The following is a 13,207-nucleotide window of genomic DNA, read 5'->3' on the forward strand; positions in this document are numbered from 1 at the left end:
ACCCAGAACTGTGGAGTCTGCCAGAGAAATATCTCAGTGCCACTGCTGAAGTGGCAGCCGGTGGCTAGAGATGGCAGCAACCAACCCCTGCCCCACGGAGGACTACATTTCCCAGTTCGTGGGGAATCTAGGTGTTTTGAGGAAAGTTTGATGAAGTGTGGACTCCCGAGCGGAATTTGGTGACCAGAAAGGGATCCCGTTTGGACCCTGTTTGGAGCGGCAGGAGCCTAGGCAGTTGGTTAGAAAATTAAAGGGAATGGATCCCACTTAGGAAACAGACACATTTTGAAAATTCTGAAATGGCGACTGCCACAGGCACCTTTTCCCACAGGCCAGGTGTGGCGATTTGAATCTCACCTGCAGGCAGCCATCCTGCACCCCAAACTGCTCCAGGATACTCCGCACTTCACAGGAACTATTGCAGGGAGAGTTTGTGAAATCTGCCAGTGAAAAAAATTTTTTTTTCCTGAGATCGGTGTAATCAACAATTAGATAGGGTGTAGGAGGCGGAGCACGATTGTTGACAGGATAGAAGTTTAGCTCAAGTCTCCCAGAACAGCAGGTGTGAATGTGTGGGTTAGATCGTTCCTGGCAGGGAATATTGGTGTAGACTGACAGTTCGGAGTGTGCAGCCAACTGGATTGCTGGACTCAAGGTGTAACCCTGAGCTGCAGAGACTGACTGAAAAGTCTTTGTGCGCCTTGCTGAAGTGGCAACCAGCTCCTCCCCCAAGGAAGATTACAATTTCCAGTTGGAGGGGAAACTAGGAGCTGAGTGGAAAATCTGGTGAAAAGTGGACTCCTATGCTGAATTCGGAGGACAGATAGGGGTGTCATCCGGATCAGGACAGCCCAGGCTAGGGGCCCAGTCAGGAAGCAGACATGTTTTGAAATTTCAGAAATGGCGACTGCCATAGGCACCTTTTCCTATGGGCCAGTTGCAGCGATTTTATGGGCCAGGTGCAGCGATTTGAGTCTCACCTGCAGGCAGCCATCCTGCCCCCAAAGCTGGTCCAGGACACCCCACACTTCACAGAAACTGTTGTAGGGAGAATTTGTGAATCCTGCCTGTGAAAATTCCTTTTGAAATCTGTGGCATCAACATTTCCGAGGGGGGTCTAAGCGCCAAGCGGGTAGCCAGGCACCCATCAAAAGAACAGTGTAAACCGAGAATCAGGTATAAGCCTGAGAACCACTCACGGCGCCACCTGGTGTTCAGAAAGTATATTGCAACATAAAAATGAGGGACATGGAATGCTGGCACATTCCTGTATTCCCAGCTACTTGGGAAGCTGAGGCAAGGAAATGATTTAAACCTAGCAGTTCTAGGCTGCAGTGGGCTATGATAACGCCACTGCACTCCACCCAAGGCAACACAGTGAGACTCTGTGTCCACAAAAAAGAAAAAAGAAAAGAAAAAGTAATGATATCAACCCCTGTGCCCATCAAAATAGCAGACATTAAAATAAAAAGGTGATTGTATTAAGTGTTGGTGAGGATGTGAGGAAATCAGAACTTTTTTTCACTGCTGGTGAGAGTCTAAATCAGTTCTGTCATTTTGGAAAACAATTTGGAAGTATGAAGTGAAATTAAGATGGCCACTCTTTGATAGTTCAAAAGTAGGTATGTTTTCAAGAAAGGTTTCCCCAAGGGTTTACAAAGATGTTCACCATAGTGTTGTTTATAGCAGCAGAATTGGGGTGCAGACACATCCCTGAGCCAGCATTGAGTAAGTAAAACTTAGTGGGTGCACAGTATGAATCGAATCAGTAGTAAGCTCATTGTACAGGTGGCAGTGAGTTCAGACCTAAGTAACCAAGGGCTGGAGAAGTAGAAATGATTTGAGTTTCAATTAAACATACACACACACTCAAACACACCAAGTATGTCTAAACATAAGGGCACATATCAAACTTCATAGTGGGAAGAGGAAGGGTTAAATAGGACAATTCGGCTATGCTTAGAGGTCATTTAAAACAAACAAAAAACAAGCAGAAGGGCCTTGTTCCTCTTCCTAGAAACCTCTTTGTGCTGAGATGTAAGACTCATGATGTCTTCATCATCAAAAATTGAACACAATAAAACAGGCACTGGAAGCTGACTTAGCACCAGAATTTTACTGTGAGGCAGAATTTTTTGGTGGGAACACCCTCTTTCTGTGATTCTTGAGGACAGGTTAGGAGAGGAAATTAAAAAAAAACAACTCATGAGGGTTTCACAATTCCTGTCCAAGGCGACCATCAGAGTATGTTTTGGGGGAAGGAGTTAGAATGGGTATGATCCATTGGCCCTTATGGATTTAAAAGGTTGAATTTATTTGGGGGCGGTCAGAGCAGGTTTTCTGAAAGAGACGAGCATTGGAACTATGCTTTTGAGGACATGTTACTCTTGACAGGGGAAGGAAAGGAACACTGGTATATGTATATAGACAACACTGGTATATGTATACATATACAACACTGGTATATGTACCATGCCCATATGTATATAGACACTGGTATATGTCCATATACAACACTGGTATTTGTACATAGGGCATAGCCAGGGCAAGGCAAAGGGAACAGAGTGTGCCTCCCTTGCATATATGTGTGGCTGAAGCTGCCTTAGGGAGCCAGGGTGGAACTTTCCAGCTTAGGGAGAAAGCCAGAAGTCTGCAAGGGAAGTGAGAGGGGAAGAAAAGTCCTAGGCAGGAGGGAGAAGCAGACCTCTAACATCTATCCCTGACCCAGGACAGGGAGGGAAGATCTGTTTCTGAGGCTCTTGGGGTCGGTTGGGGGGAACAGGTAAATCAGGGAACTTGAAGATAAGGTGTTGAGTCTGGGAAGTTCAGGGGAATATGAGAACCGCCAGAGACACCTGGATGACTCTGGAAGATCTGGGAGAGCTTCCTGGAGGAGGTGATGCCTGGAGAGGGAGTCAGAATTATTCTGGAGGCTAGGAAAACATGAACAAATGCTCCTCACATGGTATCAGCATACATAGAGATTGGGAGCATGAAGAACAGGACTCAGAGAAGCCAAGACTGATTCAGGGGCCACAAGCTGGTTCTGAGGTGTCAGCTGGGGCCAGATCAGGGACATGGGGTTTGGAAGAATGTGGGATGAAGGTGAAAATCCCAGGATTCATCGCCAAGGCCAGGACCACTCTGTAGCTTCCATTCTCTGCAGAGATGGGGAGTTCAATATTGCCAGGGCACCCAGTTCAGTACAAAGTGCATGTTACTGGGTGGCGCCTGTGGCTCAAGGAGTAGAGCACTGGCCCCATATACCAGAGGTGGCAGGTTCAAACCTGTCCCTGACCAAACCCCCCCCCCAAAAACAAAAAACTGCAAAACAAAACAAAAACAACAACAACAAAAAGTGCATATTACCCTTTCTTTGTTGCTGTTAATTTGAATTTTACTTTTTATTATTAAGCATGCGAAGAGGTATGCAGTAACAATGAAAACCTACATGCCTTCTACTGAGCTTTACCAAATTTTGACATCTTTACCTATTTCAGATCCTCTAAAAGGAAATAAATCATAACAAATAGAGTGGGAGAACCATGCACCCTTCCTTGCTCTTATTCCCCTATTTCTTTCCCCAAGGAAATACACTCCAAAACTTGGGGTTTATCATATCTAAAAATACTTTAATCATGCATGTTCCCAGAGACAATATATTGGGTTGTTTTGCACATTTCATCGTTTTATAAAAATGCCACCGTGGGGTCTGTATGTTTCCACAATTTGTTTTTGTCCTCTCCATGTTGCAATTTCAAGAGATAGCTATTGGAGAGTCTCCAAGACAGCAGACCGGAGACGTCACCTCATTAGGTACTCTTAAGTTCAGGGATCTCCACTTGCATGAGCCCAGAAACAACGTTGCAATGGCACAGTAAGCCAAGAAAAGATAAGAAGGGTGGAAGGCCTACACAGAAAGCCACTGCAAGGGAGCACCACAACCCAAGGACAGAGCCTTTATGTGGAATCTCTGGGGGTTTAAGTCCACAGGAGATTCTACTCCAACCTCCATGGCACCCCGTGGCACTGCAGAGTGCACTGAACTCCAGGAGGCCTTTCCCTCCAGGCTCAAGGTGGCATGAAACAAGTGGGAACTGAGGTCCCTCAGGATTCTCAGGGCACAGAGCCAGCCCTTTGTGGGAGGGCCAGAGACAGTGTCTGCTCGTTTGGAATGGAGCCAAAGGCTTGAGTTCAGGCATTCGTGGGAACAGCACCTGGCGGGCTTGAATGTGGAGCTTGCTCAGCAGGAACTTGACCCACACCTCGCCACTTCGGGAGAGCCGCAGGAAGGACCAGAGAGCACTGAAACCCTGAGCCTGCTGGCAACCATGGCCCAGTTTCAAACAGTTTTCCAGGGCTCCAGAGTGGACTGGCTTTGACTTTGGCTACGAGGCTGAGTTAGCCACCCCCAGAACGACTCCTGCAGAGATGGCCAAATTGGGCAGATCTCACCTGCCACAGACTCCCTTGTAACCTCTGGATACTGTTTGGATAGTAGAGGAGCATACTCCAGAAAGTCTAGCTTCAAGATTTTGGCTCCCCTTCTCTACCCTGCTCCAAGGGAATTCAACTCTTGGGTAGCTACTGCACCCAGATTAAAATAAAAAAAAAAAAAAAAAAAGGAAAACAAGATTTGGTCTACATGATAACTAGCTAGTAACTTCTGGCTTTCAACACATCCAGAAACTGATGTGGTTTATTAACCCCACAGCGCCACCTAATGTCCATATTTTTTTCTTTTTCTTTTCCTAATCCTGGAGTGTCTCCTGGTGTTCGTGAAATATACACATTTTTAAATTTTTTTTTTACTTTCTTTTTTCTTTTCTTTTTAAAAATTTTTTTTTTATTTTTTTTCATCTTTAGCTCACAACTCCCTTAGACAACCAAGATGCCCTTTTAATTTTTTTGAACAGAGTCTCACTCTGGGGCCTGGGCTGGAGTGCCATGGCATTGCCCTGGCTCATGCTAGCCTCAAACTTCAGGGCCTGGGCCACCCTCCTGCTAAAGCCTATTGAGCAACTGGGGCTGCAGGTTCCAGCAATGGCACACAGCTAATTTTTGGTGAAGGTAGGGTCTCATTTTTGCTCAAGCTGGTCTAAAGCTCCTGACCTTAGGCTATCCTCTTGTCATGGCCTCCCAGAGGGCTGGGATTGCTGGTGTGGGCTATTGTGCCCAGCACATTATTACTATTTTTTCTTTCTTCTCTTTTTAAATTTCTCTTTCTCATTCTCTTCTTTTATTTTCTCTCCTTTTCATCCCTGTACCAAAGGCCATTTCAAAGAACAGAGACAAGGAAGATTAAGGGGAAGGAGGAAGAAAGAGAAATAGGAAGGGATAGAAGTAAAGAAAAGAAGAAAACACACATGAGGAGGAACCAACAAAATTTTCTGGCATCATGAACAATCAGAGCAGACCAATGCCAATGCAGCTACCACAGATGATCTCATCTGTAAAGAATTTATAGAAATGACAGAAAGAAAATTTAGAATCTGGATGGGAAAAACAATGAAGGGAATTAAAAGGAAAGTGAAAAATCACCAAGAGGAAATCCAAAAATTGACCCAAGAAATTAATGAAAGACATGATGACATTTGGAAGTATATAATGGAGCTTAAAGAATTGAAGGAGTCATTTAGGGAGCTTCAAAATATAGTTGAAAGTTTCAACAGATTAAACCATGGAGAAAAAAGAATCTCAGAACTTGAAGGTAAGGCTCTCAAGCTAACTCAGTCATTTAAAGAGACATGAGAGAAGAGAGTAAAATCAGAGCAATCTCTTAGAGAATTATGGAACTACACAAAGTGTAGTATTATACTACTATACACTAAGTATGGTACTAGTTATAGGTAGCTATGAAGGAGAAGAAGAGAAAACCAATGGCATGGAAACCCTACTGGATGGAATCATAACTGAAAATTTCCCAAGCATTGCCAAAGATTCAGATACATTCCTTTTAGATGAATATTAAACCCTGGTTTTTCTCAATTGAAACAGAGAATTTCCTAGACACATTGTAATTAACCTGTTAAAAGTCAAAATGAAAGAAAATTTTGCAAGCAGCCAAGGGTAAGCACCTGCTGACCTACCAGGGCAAATCCATTAGGGTGGCAGGTGGACTTCTCAGATGAAACTTTGTAAGCCAGAAGAGACTGGGTCCCACTTTCAATATACTCAAACAAAACTACATGAAGCATAGACTTCTGTACCCTGCAAAACTAAGTTTCAAATATGAAGGAGAAATCAAATATTTTCCTAACAAGCAAACATTGAGGAAATTTGCCAAGGCCTGCCCTCCAGAAAGCACTCAGACCAGTTCATTCATAGACCAACACAGTGGACCACCAGGAAAGTGAATTCATTTGGAAACCAATAGACAAACCCTAGTTTCCATAATGGCCCAAGTGATAATACAAGGCAAGAGACCCACACACAACTTCTTGCTTCAGTGTGTCATAGTCTTTGGTCATTTTATCTTTAAAATCATTGAATTCTTGAGACAGCTTTTGAATAATTTGAAATTCTAGTTCCCTCCTTTCCTCCATTCTGTTGATCTTATTCGCTATCTAGATTCTGAACTCAATTTCTGACATCTCAGCCATCTGTTTATGGACGGGATCTTCAATTGCATCTGCCCCATCCTTCCTTGGTGGGGTTGATCTACTCTGGTTGTTCTGGTTACCAGTTTTTCCACTGATTCCACCCCATGATGAATTTGCACCTTTCAAAGACCGTCCCTAAAGTAGTTCTGCCAGTGGCTTCTTCTGGTTGTCTAGAGAGACAGGGCATGTCTGCCCAGAAAAGACTCAGGAGTGTAAGGCTTATTGTTCCTGCTGCTGCGGCTGTTGCTCTTCGCCTTGGGATATCACCACTCCAGTGTGGTACCTACTCAACTGACCATCATCTCGTAGTTCTCAGACCGGGCCTGGAATGCTGGAGCCCCTGGGGTGGGTGAGTGGAGGGGGCAACCTGCAGGCAGCTGTGCAGGGGATGTACTGGCTGGCTGGATCAGTCCTCAGTGCTTGCCATTGGGGAGCCCCCAAGTGGTGGGGACAGCAACAGGCAGGCACACAGGGGATGCACTGGTTGGGTGGATCTGTCCTCAGTGTGTGCCACCGGGGAGCCCCCAAGGATGGTGGCTAGCAACTGGCAGTCAGTGGCCTAGGGGACACGCTGGCTGGGTGGATCCATCCTTGGTGGGCACCACCAAGGAGCCTCCAGGGTGCAGGGAGCAACCAGTAGGCAGCCAGGTGTGGGATGCGCTGGCTGGCAGGATCAGTCCTGGGTGCATGCCACCAGCAAGCCCCCAGGAGTGGGGACAGTGGCCAGGCAGGCAGCTGGGCATGGGACGTGCTGGCTGGCAGGATCAATCTGAGTGGAGCACTCATGGCTCAAGCAGTTCTCCTGGTACAGGACTGGGACAGGGGTTTGGTCCTGCAGGGGTGGGGGGATGTTGCTCTTGGGTCCCCTCTCACTGTCTCTGCAGGCAAGGAGGGAAGGGTGGACTGGAAATTCAAAATGGCAGTGCAAACGCCATTCCACTTTTCTGCCTGGGAGAGGGTGTTCAGGGTCTCAGCAGAGCAGGGGAGTAGACCTCACTGTCAATAGCTCTCACTCATGGAGTGAGATAATAGGTCCTCAGTTTATCAATCACCTGTAGGAAACTCACAGGAGCAGTTGAAGAGAAAACAAAGGAAAAGCACAACTTTCTTAGGGGAGAGGATGGACACTTTTCCTTTGGGGTGTATTATGTACCTGTAGATTGCTTTCTAGGAGTCCCCACTTGCCTCAGCAGAGGTGTCCTGCAGATATCACTCTTCTCTCTTGGCTGGGCTCCCAGTCTTCAACTTTGTTGGGTATTTTCGGGACTTCATCCTTCCCTCTGGATAGGAGCTTCTGTTGGAGGCTGGTACCTGTCGGCCATCTTGCACCTGGATCGAATCAAACTATTAATCAATTTATTGGCTCAGTAGTAACAGCTCAACAAGAGCACACATTACATCATACTAATGCCCAAGCTTTAAAAAGAAAACATGGCATTTCATGGCATGCTGCCAAAACGATAGTATGATCTTGCTCCACTTGTCAGCCTTTGACAGCTCCGTACTTACCTATGGGAGTAAATCCCAGAGGATTAATGTCTAATCAATGATGATAAATGGATGTAACTCAATTTCCTGAATTTGGAAAATTAAAATATATTCATCATTCAATAGATACTTATTCTCACTTCTCATGGGCTTCAGCTTTATCAACCATTTTTTAGAAGCCTTTTCAGTTATGGGAAAGCCTTCAGCTATCAAAACAGATAATGGATGGTTATATCTCTAACAGATGTCAAAGTCTTTTTAAAATTATATAATATCAAACATATTACAGGAATTCCTGGTAATAGCACTGGGCAAGCTATTATTGAAATTGAACATTAAAGGAAATGTTATTGAAACAAAGGAAAGAGGGAGAACAGTATAACATCACCCCTAGAAATAGATTATCTTCAGCTCTTTTTACCTTAAATTTTTTGAATGTGAATGAGAAAAATGAAATACCAGCTTATAAACATTGAGTAACTGGGACCTCACCCCCTCTTGACCAACCAGTTTATTATAAAGACGTAATTAAGAATGTATGGATACCAGATACTATTATATGTTGGAGAAGAGGCTATGCTTATATTTCCACAGGAGATAATAAACTCTGGGTTCCAGATAAAAATTTAAAATAATGACACTCCCCAGAGGAACTAATACCACAAAAGGAAGATGAAGAAGAAGACAGTGAAATGGGTAACAACCAACTTAAACAGGATGAGTGAGAGCCAACCCTGGAGAGAGAGACGGGACCTCCTGTAGAGAACACTGAAACTGTCTGACGTTACTTGGGGCCAGTTAAAGAAATTATGTGATACTGTCAAAGGTGTGGTACGTAAAACCCAATAAGAGATGATTACTGTTAATTTTCTTTTAACTGTTACTGCTGTTTTATCAACAACAGCAAGGGGAGAGACTTTTCATTATTGGACATATGTCTCTAACCCTCCCTTACTAAGAGGAGTTATTTGGATGGAACCTACTGTACCTGTTTATATTAATGATTCTGTCTGGCTTCCAGGCCCCTACAACACCAGGGGGCCTTTTAAACCAAAGGAAGAAGGCACTACCATTTTTAATTATACTACTGGAGTGACCGATCCCCCCATTTGTATTGGTAACTCTATGCATTGTCTCCATAAGGCTATGCAAGCATAGGTGTGCTCATATGAATATCCATCAAACATACCATATTTGGTGTCTCAAATGTATATGTTGATACATGGGAAAAACATAAAGTTAAAAACATGCTCACTAATCCAGAATTATCCCTGTGCCAGATGCATTCTTTTAAAGAAGTTCATAATTGGATTCATTGGGTGAAATGCAAAGGACAATATCCCTTTATGTTGATAAATACCACATATTAGGAGATTGTGGATTGGGGACCAATTGCAAGTTTACAAACCTCGTCTGATGCTCCTGTTCCATTTGATGTCCCAGTCAACATCCTGATGGAGAATTACAAGTATCCATTAACGAAAGATGTAGTTGGAATAGCCACTGGTTATTGGAGGAATGATGGGTTTTCACCCCCTTCTCCGGTCTTGGAAGTTATCCAAAGCAAGTTCATTTGTGGAAGGGTGCTGTTGCCATGCAGGCTGTTAAAGCCTGGAGGGGTGGTCTGTCTCACAAGCTTGAGAGAATAATCAATACACCATGAATTTCGAAGTTAAAGACACTCAATATAGTCAGGCTTGCCTACCATTACCTTTTGTGTGGCTTAAAAGAAATGTAAATTGGAACAAGGAAACAGGAGAATTATTTTGTCCTGCTTGTCAATTATTTACTTGTATTAACCAATCTGTGAGTTTTGATCCCTCTAAGGAACAACTGTACTTATTGAGAGCTCAAACTGGAGTTTGGCCACTGGTCAATTTGGTGAGACCGTGGCAGGAGTCCCTGGCCCTGTCAATATTACAGCTGTTGGACTCCTCCTATGGAGTCCCTGCACAGTTGTGGGACCCATTCTTTCCACAAAGAAGGAGGTTTTAGCGAGTAGGGATTTCCAGTCATCCTTCTTCCCAGGGTCAAGAGCATAAGGTTAGGGCTGAGCAGTGGGTGTAACCCAGAGGACTTCAGACTCTGGGTTTTGGGGTGTGACAGAGTTCACACTTGTCCAGCTGAGGAATAGGAAGGTCATTCATTCAAAACCTATGAAGTAGTTACTAAGCTCCAGGCGTTGTCCCGAGGGCCTAGGAACCGGGCATGAATAAGACACGTGAGTTCCCATCTTACACTGCAACTGAGCAGAAACCCTGACCAGGGGTAAGAATGGCAGTCACAACACATGTTCACTCCATGTTGCTGAGTCCCAGTAGAGATTCATCCAGAGACCACAGTCTTAGGACTTCTCTTTGTTTCTTTGAAGACTGCTGCCAAAAAAAGTGTTTTTCTCTAAACTCATTAAGTTGTATACATTCAATATAGCTTTTTGTATCTCAGTCATACCTCAGCAACTGGTTTAAAAAAAGCAAAAGATAATCTAGGCTCACAGCTCAGTGCTCATCACACAAGGAGTAGCCTGAGTGATAAAAAAAATCAACCTGAGACAATGGTAATGCAGAAGAGCCACTGAAAGAGAATTCCCAGATGCTCCATTAGAGACCTGAAGTCTCTCAACTGAATAAATTATATCTCTGAGTACTGAGGTGATGTGAAATTGAGAACACAGAACCTTTCCAGAAACCATGGAGGGCACCAGAAAGACCTAAAGATGAGAAAAATTTGAAGATTCTGATCCAGGGGGGAGGGAGAGGGGAGGGGAAAATGGGTAGAGGGAGGGGGATTGGAGGGATCACTTCTGAGGTTTATCTTACAAGGGTACAAGTGAATATTTCTAAGAGTAGAATGTGAACGTTTTAAAATATAACTAAGAAAATGACATGAAGGCTATGTTAACCAGTTTGATGGAAGTGTTTTGGATTGTGTGTGAAAACCCCACACTGTACCCCAGAAGTGCATAGTTACTATTCTATTAAAAAAAAAAAAAGAAGATTCTGATCCTTCAGACTTCTAAAAAGGGGTAACAGAGATTTTCTTTAAGAAGAAGAGAAGGTTCAGATCACTTTCCAAAGAGACATGGAAATGGGTCCCTCTGATGAAGGAGAAAAGCTGTTGTAGCTATCTGGAAACTCTGAAGTGGTAGGACTGATAGATGAAGATGTGAAGGAAAGGATGTATTGTGAAGACCATTTTACATCTTGAGGCCTTCTTGGGACAATTGCATATACCTACACTTTTAGCTTTTGCCAATGCTTATGGATATTTGCCAAAGGATGTGTATAAGGACTGTTTGACCTGCGTGGCTGCCCCCGCTTGACCACCACCCCCAGGCACCCAAGCGGGGCATGCCAAAGACTGCTTGACCGAAGAACAACAGCAGCAGCTGCTGGAACAATAAGGCTCACACCCCTGAGGCTTTTCTGGACAGACACGCCCTATCTCTCCTGGCAACCAGAGGAAGCTGGCATCTTCTCTAGTGTCAGCCACAGGCTTAATGGTTTGGGGATGATATCACCAAGGGGCAGAATTAGCAGAAAAACTCTGGTAACCAGAATAACCAGAGTAGATCAAGTCCCCCAAGGAAGGATGGGGCAGAAGCAATTGAAGCAATTGAAGATCCCATCCACAAACAGATGGCTGAGATGACAGAAATCGAGTTTGGAATCTCGATAGCAAATAAGATTAACAGATTGGAGGAAAGGAGAAAATTAGAATTTCAAGAAATTATTCAAAAGATATCTCAAGAAATTATTCAAAAGATGTATCAAGAATTCAATGATTTCAAAGATAAAATGATCAAAGATTTTGAAACATTGAGGCAAGAGTTTTCACCCCTCAAAGATCTGAAAAATACAGTAGAATCCCTCAGTAATAGAATGGAACAGGCAGAAGAAAGGATCTCTGACATTGAAGACAAAGCTTTTGAATGAACCCAAGAACTCAAAGATGAAAAGAAATGGAGAGCAAAAATGGATCTTTCTCTCAGAGAACTCTGGGATAATTCAAAGAAAACTAATATTCACCTTATAGGAATCCCTGAAGGCAATGAAGTTGCTTCACAAAACACAGAGGCTCTTCTGCATGAAATTATGAAAGAGAACTTTCCAAACATGCCAAGAAATTCTGAAATTCAGATAGCAGACAGTTTCAGAACCCCAGTGCGACTCAACCCGAACAAGACATCCCCCAGGCATATCATAATCAACTTCACTAAAGTTAATATGAAAGAGAAAATTCTGAAAGCAGCTAGATGCAAGAAAATCTTAACCTATAAGGGGAAGAATATTAGAATGACTGCAAATATCTCCGCTGAAACCTTTCAGGCTAAAAGAGGGTGGTCATTGATCTTTAATCTCCTAAAACCATAACCTACAAGGGGAAGAGTATTAGGATGACTGCAGATCTCTCAGCTGAAAGCTTTCAGGCTAGAAGAGGATGGTCATTGACTTTTAATCTCCTAAAACAAAATAACTTTCAACCCAGAATCCTGTATCTCAGCTAAACTGAGTTTCATCTATGATGGAGAAATTAAATACTTCAATGACAGTCACATGTTGAAGAAATTTGCTATAAAACCCACCCAGAAAATTTTGATCAAATTCCAATTTCCACAGTGATAAAAGGATTAAAGATGTCCACTGGACTTTTGAAAAACTCAATACCCAAAATTATACCAGGCTTATCAATATTCTCAATCAAAGTGAATGGCTTAAATTGCCCTCTAAAGAGGCACAGCCTGGCTGACTGGATACAAAAAGGTCAGGCCAGATATCTGCTGCATACAAGAATCTCACCTTACTTTGAAAGACAAGCATAGACTCGGGGTGAAGGTCATCTATATTCCAGGCTAATGGAAAGCAGAAAAAAGCAGGTGTTGCAATTTTATTCGCAGATACAATAGGTTTTAAACCAACAAAAGTGAGCAAGGATAAGGATGGTTACTTTATATTTTTTAAGGGAGATACTCAATATGATGAGATTTCAATTATCAATATTTATGCACCCAACCAGAATGCACCTCAATTTATAAGAGACACTCTAACAGACATGAGCAACCTGATTACTCCTAGCTCCATCATATTTGGAGTTTTTTTTTTTTTTTTTGAGACAGG

Source organism: Otolemur garnettii, unplaced genomic scaffold (assembly GCF_000181295.1).
Source record: "Otolemur garnettii isolate 467f Iridium unplaced genomic scaffold, OtoGar3 scaffold00302, whole genome shotgun sequence".
In the NCBI taxonomy this organism is placed as follows: Eukaryota; Metazoa; Chordata; class Mammalia; order Primates; family Galagidae; genus Otolemur; species Otolemur garnettii.